Source organism: Mirounga angustirostris, unplaced genomic scaffold, assembly GCF_029215605.1.
Source record: "Mirounga angustirostris isolate CCGP_5_RB_7025 unplaced genomic scaffold, mMirAng1.0.hap1 SCAF_1, whole genome shotgun sequence".
Classification (NCBI taxonomy): domain Eukaryota; kingdom Metazoa; phylum Chordata; class Mammalia; order Carnivora; family Phocidae; genus Mirounga; species Mirounga angustirostris.
The window spans coordinates 79,279,847-79,290,926 of NW_026991709.1; positions in this window are offsets into that span (position 1 = coordinate 79,279,847).

The following is an 11,080-nucleotide window of genomic DNA, read 5'->3' on the forward strand; positions in this document are numbered from 1 at the left end:
GAGAGGCCGAGCATTAATTTCTGATAAGCCTGGTGTTTCTTCATTCATATGGGCATTGAACAAATGTTTATTGAACACCCACTACCTGGGATGTCAGGTGCCTGGACGCAGAGTGACAAGAAGACACCATCTGCCCTAAAGGAGCTCACCTGGACTCATGTGGCCCAGCAATGTCTGATCAGCCAAGAACTACAAACTATTATACAAAATTATCATAACGTTTGTCTTGTGGAGACAGACTGGAATTTATTTCTTCAATGTAAAACATCAGTCAGTGGAATGCAAATTACCCCTGTCCAAGGACCCATCAGGTTTTTTGTGAAGGTAACTTAGCACAGTTGCCCTGGGAGTAATCTGGAAAAGCCCTTTGTACTCAGTGCCAACACACCAAAATTGGGAGATGTGGGCAAAAATTATTAAAATTATTAGATTAAATTATTAAATCACAGTGACCAGCGGTGATTAAATTATTCCCTTTCTTTTGGTGGAGAGAGGGTTCTACAAGCTCCCCACCAATCCTGCCCTCATAACCATGACCAGGTTCTGCAGATCTAAACCCTGAAAAGGAACTGCATTTGAGGGTATCAGTGGGGGGAGGAATAGGGCCTGGATTAAGGTGGGACAAGGGAGAGGGTGAAGGTGCACAATTTAAGGAGGTGCTCATCCTCAGGGTTGCATCTCCTTAAATTTTATGCCCTAGGCTTAGCCTGTGTCACACTTTAGTCCCAGCCCTGGGGAAGAGGCTTCATCTAAACCCAGGACAGAAAGACAAGTTTGCACTTCATCACATCTTTCTACTCTTTCAGGTAAAGTTCTTATATCCTTTGGGCTGGTGATGCTATGCGTGAAATCCGCCTCAAGCACACAGTGATCCTTGCAATAAGCTTTTCATTATCACAAAAGAAACTATGGGGAACTTGCCATTCTCTTTTGTTTGAAGGAAGACTTCCTACTATGCTTACTGTTCACTGTGGTCTTGACACCCATGCAAACATCCTGTCTCACAAAAGACAGGGTTAACCACTGTAGGGTTAAAGAAAAGATGAGGAGATTGGCCCTTCTGAGGCTGGAATAGCTCCTCCTCAGGGAAATGTCATCATCCTCACTAATGTTAGTGACTCCTTATTCTGTGGAAAGCATTGTGCTTTAATCGTCATAACTCCCTGGGAACTGTACTATCCTCATCTTTCCTCCTTTACAGGAAGAAACAGGGGCTCAGAGAGGTTCTGCAACTTGACCACATTACACAGCGATGAAGCCTGGATTTAGCCCAATCATTTTCTTTCTCTATTGACCCCAAACCAAAAGAATAGAGGGCCCAAAGAGAGCTGAGAAGGTTGACTGCTGTGTATTGTCTATAAGGGAACAAATCATTATTCTTAATAGTAAAAAACATGGCTATGTGCTATAGTTGAAGAAAAGTGAAAAAAAGAGAAATGTACTGAGTTTGGTTAACAATGAAAAGAATAAATAAATTAGCTTATTCACATAATTTAGTCAGTGGAAAATATCTGGAAATCAATTTTGCAGAAGAGACTTTGACCTATTGACTTAAGAGATGACTCAGCTGGTGTTGAAATTATCTTGACTTCAGGTTTGGAAGGTAAATAAAAGGTAAGTTATTACATTATTTCTGGTTAAATGTTTTCCAGGGGAATGGGAGTCAATGCAGAAAATCACATCCATCTCTTCTGCTGGTTTCTGTCATCAACTTTTGATATCTTCAAAACAAGGTGAGTGGTACTTTCAGACAAGAAGGAAGATGAGAGGTGAAATGGTCATCTTCTAACGGGCCCCATGGTGTGCTTTCTGGGGCTCTCGGACAAGGAGACGTTCAGAAGAGCTGTGCTTTACCATTGGAGGGTCAGATGGTTATAGTGAGGCCACTGAAGTCAAGTAACTCATTGCACCTTAGAAAATCGGGGTACTTCTTTATCTGGGTTTGGAATGGGTCCCTTCAACAGTGAGTGAATATTTTAGATTCTGTGGGGGATCCATTTATTGCCTTGTATTGAGTATTCTCTGGACGCACATTCATTAACTTCAAAGCAATTTCTTGGACACTTACAGTGTGCGAGGTGCTAAAGGATGCACAGATGGGAGATACAGTTCTTGTCCTCAGATGGTCACCAATGGGTCTGGCTCTATAGCACTATGTTGGTTATTATGAACACACAAGAGAAGTGTTAGCTGTTCCTGCCCTCAGCCTGCATTAAATCCCGAGGAACATAATCCCTGAGTTGGAAGCGTTCTCACAGGACAGCAGTGTCTAAGTCATTTTTAATCTTCTATCCCCGGCACCTGCCTCTTGCCAAGTGCAGATCGGGCTCCCATACATGATTGCTGACCAAGAGGCACTAGGCAGCTTCCCACTCAGAGGCACCCTCCACTGTGTGGTGTCTGCTTGAAGACGTTTAGATTCAGGAATCTCTCCACCCTGCTGGTAGTCCATTCCATTGCAGAATTGCTCTAGTTATCAGGAAACCTTGATATCAGGAAATATTGAATCAACACCTACCTACCTTGTAACCTCACCAATGGACCCAGATTCTCCCCTCAGGATCTACATAGACTAAGTCAATTCTCTGGTCTACATGTTGGACTTTAGGTATTTAGAGTTGTATCCCGCTACCCTTCTCTGACCTTCATCATCTCTTTCTTCAGGTACTTCTCAGGTGACTTAGTTTTGAGACCACCTCATCATGTTATTGAATAGGCAAGTCTGGCACCAGTGGTTAAAAATAGGATGGGGGCGACTGGGTGGCTCAGTCGTTGAGCGTCTGCCTTCGGCTCAGGTCATGATCCCAGGGTATTGGGATCAAGCCCTGCATCAGGGTCCCTGTTCCACGGGAAGCCTGCTTCTCCCTCTCCCACCAACCGCCCCCCCCCCCCCGGCTTGTGTTTCCTCTCTCACTGTGTCTCTCTCTGTCAAATAAATAAATAAAATCTTTAAAAAAAAATAGGATGAGTCATCCTGTGATTGGGGGTCAAATGAATTTCATAGAGATCTGAGTGGGGGTGGACTTGTGCATGCACCTGTGTGCACAGGTGAAGGACAATTCAGCAATTAGTAGGCAAAGAGATAGGCCACTTGCCACTCATAGGACAGGAGGATTTCTCCTGGTTTCCAGGGACTTATCCTGACTCTCAAAAAGAGTTACCATGAGACCAAGAGACAGAGAGGCCATTTTTCTCCATAGATTGCCTTGATTAGACTTCTTGAAAATTGAGAGGGGAAAATGTATGAGGTTAGTTAATGGAAGACCTCTAAGAGGGGAACAAATTTCCATTCATCTTAAATCTGACAAAGCTCTCAGCTGGTGGCATGTCTTCACTACTCGCTATCCAATCTCTAGAAGTTTGTGGTGATACAAAACGTCATTGCTTCTGGCGTTCTTGTTAGGACATTAGGAGGCCACAACTTGAAATAGAGAAGGTGCCAATCATACGGCCAGGGCAGGTAATATGGGCAACTTTCTCTTTCTGTGCTGGGATTGTGCAACAGGCAGCCAAATCATTCAGCGGGTTAAGCAAGAACTGAGCCTCCAGGACTCTGATTCTAATGGAGGCTGAGGCAGTGTGAGGATGGATGCTAGCGGGAAGGTAAGGCTGAGTAAGGTGGAGAGGGGCCAGATTTGCAGGGGGGTTGCGGGAAGGGGATATGGGGAAGAGAAGACATGGGAGTAGCTTAGCTTGATTAGGAGCCCTGCATTTAGAGTCAGGACCGACCCCGGTGCCACGATTTACTAGCTATGTGACCTAGCGAGAGATTTAATCTTGCTAAGCCTTAGCTTCTTCATCTGTGAAAAATGGGCAGTAAAACCTGGCTAGTAGAGATGTGCTAAGGATTTAATGAGAACATTTGCAAATTCTCAGCCTAGGGCGGTACACAGTGAACTATCAATAAATGGGGGCTCTTAATAACCCCAATAGCACACTAGGACTGAATGCAAAGAGTGGTACCATGGGAAAAGAGACCAAGATATGGTCTTTGCCTTCAGTTAGCTTATACAGAGGCTAAGAGTAAGCACTCCTTAACTTTATCACCTTGGGCAAATTGCTTAACCTCTCTGAGTTGGTTTACTCATCTGTAAAAGGCATAATAATAGCAGCACGTACTTCAAAGGATTAAGAGCATTAAATGAGATAGTACACTCACATTCCTGCATCAGGTAAGCATCTATATTACCACTTAAAGAAATAGAACAGGTGGGGGGTGCCCAGTTGGCTCAATCGGTCAAGGGTCTGCCTTCAGCTCAGGTCATGATCCCGGGGTCCTGGGATCGAGCCCCGAGTGGGGCTCCCTGCTCAGTGGGGAGCCTGCTTCTCCCTCTCCCTCTGACCCTCCCCTCTGCTCATGCTGTCACACACTCTCTCTCTCTCTCTCTCAAATGAATAAATAAAATATTTTATTTTATATATACATAAAAAAATAAATAACAAATAAATAAATAAAAGGAAATAGAATAGGTAGAAGAGTGTGACTGCATTTTTGCACCAGCATGCTGGCAGCGAGAGTCGTGTGTTGGCAACTTCTGGCAACAGGAGGGAACAGAAAGAGAAAGGGAGATGTGGAGGTATTGTGGAAAATAACCAGTGGATTCTTCCCTGTTCCTGGTGCTAGTGGCCAATCCGGGAAATCAACAAGGCAGGACTTAAGGACAAGGGGCAGTAGGCATAGGGCAGAGTGGCTGGGGGTGCTCAGGGAGCAGTGCCCTCAGCTAAGTGCTGGAGAGGCGGAGAGCCAGGCATGTAGTTGCTGGGGCGACAAACCAGGCTCAGGAAGGCGGGCAGCTAAGGAGGTTCTCTAGGAGGGGATTTGAATAGGCATTTAAACAATCACATTTGTCCAGTGGGCCTCGGTTTCCCCTGGAGTGTCCCAGTCGTCATCTGGCCATCTAGCTGGGCGAGGATCAGGTGCAGTGATGTGTGACTCGCACTTCGAAGGGCCCTGCACTTGGGATGATGCTCTGCTGTAGCCATCCTGAAAAGTCTTAGTAAGTTTTGAACAAGGGGCCCTGTGCCTTCATTTCACAGGGAGCCAAGGAATCCTGTAACCGGTCCTATTAATGATAGGTGGGACATAAGGGGAACCCAGTGCTATCAGCATTCACGGGAGAAGGGGAGACTTATTCCCAGCTGAGGGTGGGCAAGGGAGAGGAAAGAAGGAGTCATGGATGAGGACACATTTTGAGTCTAACCCTGAAGGATGGACAGGTTTCAGACAGGTAGAAATGAGAGTATGGCTGTCTGGTTGGAAGAAGTATATTGGCCAAGTCAAGAGGTAGAGACGGATGGGCTGAGTTCAGGGAATGGTAAGAACCCTTGTAAACACGGATTGCCTGTTCCTGAGGGGCAATGCCGTGCTCAGCTGCCCTTTCAGGGGGCAGCCCTTTCCCCAAGGCCTTTCTTAGTCTTTCCTCCAAATGACATTCTGCTAGATGCCCGTCCCACTAGTAAATGAAATCGAGCCATGTTATTCATAAGAACCAGAAAGCAAGGGAGGGGCAGGGATGGGGAGAGGCAGATGTAACAAATAATCGAATAGAAATTCTTTTTTTTTTTTTAAGATTTTATTTATTTATTTCACAGAGAGAGACACAGCGAGAGAGGGAACACAAGCAGGAGGAGTGAGAGAGGGAGAAGCAGGCTTCCTGCTGAGCAGAAAGCCCGATGCGGGGCTCGATCCCAGGACCCTGGGATCATGACCTGAGCCGAAGGCAGACGCTTAAAGACTGAGCCACACGGTGCCCCTTGAATAGAAATTCTTAATTGAAAATTATTGCTATTGAAATAAAAATACTGAAACAAGTAAAATAATAGATGAACTACAGACCAAGAGAAAATTCAATCTGGAATCCCCATTGTCTAACTTGTCTTCTCTTTGTCTTTTATAAAGCAAATTCTGTTGTAGGGATTTGCACAGCGGGCTAATGGTGGAGATAGAATTCTGACCAGGGTCCACAGCTTGTCCTCTGCCCACTAACCCCACACAGCCATGGCCCACATGTCATTCCATAGCGCTGGGTTACCCCAACCAGAAGCCTGGAGTGATCCAGAAAGCAATGCACGTGTTGGCATTTATAAAATTACCCAGAGTCATACCCTGGCGACACAGATAAGGGACAACATGAAAGGAAAAACATCATTTCCTTTAAACATCTGTCTCTTCCTCGACCTTACTGTCCTAAAATTTAAAATTTTATTTCCATTAACACATGGATCATGAATGACATGCCAATATACATTTTGCTGTATTCCAGTGTGATTTGCATACAGAATGAAGTTTGCCACTGGATCAACATGCTTTGATTTTTCTTTTATTGATTGATTGATTTTTTGATTTTTCTTTTCCCATGGTTTCTAAAAGTTGGAGCTTCCTCTCCTAAATTCAATGGGACAGAGTTCCATAGATAGCTAGAAAGTTCTGTGTGGCCTGTGTGGTCCCAGAGCCTCAGCCTCCTCCCAGGCTGTGTTGCTGCACATCTGAAGACTGGTGGGACAGACACCAAGCCACCATCTGTAGGAGGGGTGGGGGGCCTTCCGGGGCCAAGCCCACCTCCCTGGAACAGAGCCAGGACTGAAAGGCCTGCCTGGTACTGAAGCCTCCTCCCTGGTCAAAGGGAACAACAAAATATTGTCCGTCACTCAGCTCTGTCTCCCGCCTGGCCCTGCTTTAAACACATTATCTGAGCCCTATTATGAGAAAGAACTGAAGAGGGGCTGTCCCTAGAAGACCGCAGGAAGTTCAAGCATTTCTGTTGTGATGCCTGTTGACAGCCTGTAACACAAAAGAGCAAAGAGATCTTTCTACACTGTCTGCCCAGAACTCACTGGGGGCCTGGATGCTCCAGGAACAAAGCTGAGGCAGGAGCGGGCGAGGTCTAGCAGCCGGGGTGCCCCAGAGGAGGGCCAGCAGTGCCTGGGGGCAGGCAGAGGTGCGGGGGGGGGACTGGGGGGGGTGGGGGGGAGAGGTGCCCTGCAGAAGAGCGTTGCTCTCACAGACCCCATGTCATTAGATCACTTTTAGAAAAACAATGTCCACTCACTCCAAATCGCTAACAGACGGTATGTTTTGAGAAGTGAATAGAGAACCGGACATTCAGCAGAAGACATGTGGGAGCATCCCATTGAAAAAGGGATAGGAAATGGCTACCCAGGACAGTTTAAACCAACAGAGACCACATGCCATCAGGAGATTGGAGAGAAAGGGGGGCGGCAGCATTATCTCTTTGTATAAAATCCAAAACTAACAGTTCAAGGTTGATTTACTTTCTGATGTAATAAGACGTAGGTCGAAAGTCGGTTTGTTATTCATATGTCTTCTGTCCATGAGCTCAAAGACAGGTGCAGGGGAAAGTTACTGCCCCAGTCAGGCCACCCTGAGCCCCACCGCTGAGTAGCAGTTAATCCCACCGTGCCTGTGAGCCTCCGTCCGGCCTCTGCTCTGCCCCTCTGATGGTGTCACGAATGCCCCAAGGCCCATTTCCCCAAAGGGGGTGCAGAGAACAGCCGTAACCCCCGGGAGGAGTTTTTGTGCGGTGGAAAGGCAGTGGCAGGGTCTAGCTCTGAGCCACACGCAGGAGACGCACGCGATACCATCTCCAAAGAAGGCGTGTGAAGGAGGAGAGAGAAGGTGATGGAGGCCATGGTCCAGGAGCGGACTCAGCGTGTCACTAGGAACGGTCTTCCCCAGAACCGGAACTGTCTTCAGCAAACGCCGGCCCAGGGACGGCCCAAGGTGCCTCCGTGTGTGGCCCTGGCCTCGTGGACTGGCAAGCCCCTCCAGAAGCTCTGTGTTGGCAGGGAGTCTGAGCTGAGGGTCAGGGGGGAGGCTGCGGAGGGAACAAGCCTGCACCGCCCCCCTGCACTGGCTGGGCTCCTCCTCCAGGGCCAGCCCTGCACCCCACGGCCTCCAAGGGTCATCATGTATATAGTGGCTGCTTAATACCTGTGTAACGAATCAGTATTGTTTCCCTCTCCTGTTTCCCTTGGACAAAGTCTGCAATTAGTCCTAATTGTTTTTACACCAAATGAAGTCTGTGAAGTCTTCCACAATCCAGCTGTCTCTCTCTCCCTTAGATGTAATTTTGCCCACTCTTCCTCTCCACCAGACACCAGTGCGCTTGTCTCAGGCTTGACGAGAGCACACAGAGGCCCTGCCTCGGTCATACCGGGCGGGGCAGGTGAGCTAAAATGACCCTAGAACACACCAGAACCTGGCAGCTAGTCAGTCCAAACTTCCGGGCGGGACTCCTTAGTCCTCTGGGGTACCACAGGCCCAACCCCTCCACGGTAGACAGTGCCCTCCCGTGGAAACAAAGAACCTTGCGAGTGCTGGGCTTTCCCCTCTGGAGGGTTTTTGTAACCCATGCCCCCAAGCTCAGGCTGCGACCGGGCCTCTGAGACCAGCCAGCCGGCAGGTGCTTGCTGTCAGCCGTCAGAGCAGGATGCCGCTCAACACAATACCACTGTTCACAGAAACGGCTATGTAAAAGTAAAACCCTAATATGTGTCTTAAGCAGATGCCTGGCTCAAGACTCACACAACAAATAACCACACGACAAAGAACAGACAAACAAAAAAGAGGATAAAACAAGCCAAAGTGGGAGAACTGCGCCAACTTATAATCAGAACAAATAATTTAAAAGATATCTTTAGAGGACTTTAAGCCTAGCACCATGTAAGAAGAGGCCTATATTCTCGGCATCAATGGATAAAGTTATTCATTAAAGTAAATGGAAAACTGGTAAATGAAAGATAATGACGTCTATAATTTAATCATATAGTCAGTATATGCAGTAATTCTTTTACCTTCAAAGTAATAGGCCAGGTGAATATATAACTTTTACCAAAGAAGGTCACTTTCTCCCTGTCCCCTGTATAATCAACCAAAGTGGAATGTTGTTTTCAAGGCATGCCAATCTTTGAACAGGCTGGGAGTGACACTTGGGGCCTGGCCTGTCCCTGCGCACACTCATCCTGTACTAGTTGACCTTGGCCCTGCTTCTCTGAGCCTCCGTGCACATGTCTCGTGGACTCCTTCCAGGAGCAATCTCAGGACTCAGCCAGGATCTAGCCCCTCCGGTCCCATCAGTCGTCCCTCTGCGCTGGCCCACGACATAAATGACATGAGCTGCGGAGGCTTCTGTGCAAGTTGCTGGACCTTAGGGTGACCGGCCATCCTGGTTTGCCTGAGACTAAGGGGTTTCTGGGATGGGGACTTCCAGCGCCCAAACTGGAAACAAGTCCCAGGCAAATAGGGAGGAGTTGGTCCCCCCCCCCCCGGTGCTGATGGGAGTCACACCACATACTGTGAATCTTGCCTGTCACAGCTGCGGGAGCAAAGGCCCAAGAGATCTGAGGCTTCCTGCTGTGTAAATGCACGTGGCAGGTGGGCTCTGGAGACAGCTGCTTTTATTTCTTGTAAGGCTCTGGGTGTGCTTTGCTTTTTCCACTTTTGCTACTTAACACATGTCCCTCCTAGCACGTTCCTCTCTTTCTGTGCTTGGAGCCGACTGAGAATGCTGTGCCAGTTTCCACTGGTTCTCTCCGAAATCCTTCAGCAGATGCTCCTGTTTGTTTTCCACAGTGAGTGTGTTGGGGGTTGGGGGGGGTTGTCACAAGGTCAGAAATCCACACATGTGCAGGTCAAGGTATGTTTTACACTGTTTGACAGTGGGGAAAGACAACCTGTTAGTGGTTCAAAAATAATGATGTTTTACCAGAAATGCAAATCGCTTCAAAAACAGTTTAGTCACATTTATTATATAACAGCAATAATAACTCTTGGTCAGCTCAGGCTGTTGTAACAAATTACCATGACTGAAGCTTTAAACAACAAACAGTTATTTCTCACAGTTATACAGGTTGGGAAGACCAAGATCAGGGTGCTGGAGGTCCAGTGTCTGGTGAGGGCTCACTTCCCGGTTCGCAGATGGCCTGTTGCGTCCTCACATGGTGGAGGGATCCTCTTTCTCAGGTCTCTTCTTATAAGGACACTAATCCCATTCATGAGAGCTCCACCTTTATCCCCTAATACCTCCCAAGGGCCCTCTGGATACACCTCTGAATGCCATCATACTAGGGATTAGGTCCTCAACCTATGAAGTTTTGGAGGTGGGCACATTCAGTCCATAGCAATAACTAATATATAAAGAGTGCTTGTCGGGTGCCTGGGTGGCTCAGTCAGTTAAATGATTGATTTCAGCTCAAGTCATGATCTCAGGGTCGTGAGATCAAGCCCCATGTCGGGCTCCAATCTGAGCCCGGAGCCTGCTTAAACTTCTCTCTCTCCCTCTGCCCTCCCCCCCTGCTCACTCTCTCTCTCTCTCTAAAAAAAAAAAAAAGAGTGCTTGCTACACACCAGGTACTGTGGTAAGTTTCAAATACATCATGTTGTTTAATGGTCAGAATATGAGGTAGGGGAGGAGACTGAAGCTCAGAGAGGTTAAGATATTTATCTGGGGTCACAGAGCTGGTAATTGGCAGAGCCAGGTTTTGAATCCAGTCTCACTGCACAGTCAACACTTGGACTCAGAACTGCAGACTTGGGGGCGCCTGGGTGGCTCATTCATTTGAGCGTCTGCTTTTGGCTCAGGTCATGATCCCAGGGTTCTGGGATCAAGCCCCGCATCAGGCTCCCTGCTCAGCGGGGAGTCTGCTTCTCCCTCTCCCTCTGCTGCTCCCCCTGCTTGTGCTTTCTCTCTCTGTATCTCGCTGTCTCAAATGAATAAATAAAATCTTAAAAAAAAAAAAAAACAACTGCAGACTTGGGGCTAAGCACGATCACACTTGAGCAAACTGCTGAGAACCCTGTAGATTCACAGATTGCTTTCTGGGCAACTGTGGGGCACATCAGTCAGGGTGTCTTCATCCTGGACCTGAGTCCAAATCACTGATGGGGCTCTCGGTTTCTACAGTGAGAGTTAAATAAAAGGTATCTGTGTACTCTAGGAATTACCCAGTTTGGCCAGATCGTCTGAAATACCATGATCCTTCTGGATTCATATGCTGCCACCAAAATTCCAGGGACAACACGCCCATGGCTAGTAGCCCATAGCTACTTCTCAGCTCAGCC